Source organism: Chaetura pelagica, unplaced genomic scaffold (assembly GCF_000747805.2).
Source record: "Chaetura pelagica isolate M959 unplaced genomic scaffold, ChaPel_1.0 scaffold305, whole genome shotgun sequence".
Taxonomy (NCBI): domain Eukaryota; kingdom Metazoa; phylum Chordata; class Aves; order Apodiformes; family Apodidae; genus Chaetura; species Chaetura pelagica.
In genome coordinates, this window is record NW_009953512.1 from 20,088 (window position 1) to 21,000 (window position 913).

The window sequence follows — 913 nt, forward strand, 5'->3', positions numbered from 1 at the left end:
GATGAAATTCAACAAGGGCAAGTGTAGAGTCTTGCACCTGGGGAAGAACAACCCCATGCACCAGTACAGGCTGGGGGCTGAGCTGCTGGAGAGCAGGGTAGGAGAAAGGGACCTGGGGGTGCTGGTGGGCAGGAGGATGAGCATGAGCAGCAATGTGCCCTTGTGGCCAAGAAGGCCAATGGCCTCCTGTCCTGGTTTGACACCTCCATGGCCTCCTGTCCTGATTTGACACCTCCATGGCCTCTTCTGGTCTCCAGAAGCTCCAGGTCACAGCAGCAGAGTCTCTGCCTGGCTCAATGGTTGGGTTTGGCATCTGCTTTGCTGTTTTCAGGAAAGAAGGTGGCAGCTCTTGCAGGCATCCCCCGACTCCTTGGAAAGCAACCTGTGAAGGTGCTGTGTGGGACAGAGGAGCCCACCGTGACCCGAACTGGGCTGCAGCCTCACAGGGCGAGAGGTTTCACACTTGCTTCCAGGTCAGCATCGCCCCAGCGAGTGGTGGAAGGTTTCATGTGGGGACAGTGACTCGGTGTGGCCCCAGGGACGTGAGCTTGGAGGCTCCAAGGAAAGCAAACATCCTTTCACGGCCACCCCCTGCGAGTCGGTGCCTCAGGAGCCTCCGGCTCCTTGCTGGTTTCCACTGGGAAACTGAGGCAGGTGCTGGCTGCCAGGCACACCCAGGACACCCTGAAGAGCAGCACGATGAGCCGTGGGGCTGGAGAGAGGGGGTCTGCAAGGTGGGAGCCCCCCAGGGGGCAACTCCAGGCGCTCGTGGTGCCACTGAGGGGTCTGGCAGGGAAGGGGAGGATGGATGCTCCATCTCCTTGCGTCTCTGCAGATGGGTCAGGCTGGAGCAGGGGAGGAAGGGCAGGCACCCTCATCCCGCAGGCCTGGGGATGATGAGAGAAGCAGGGGC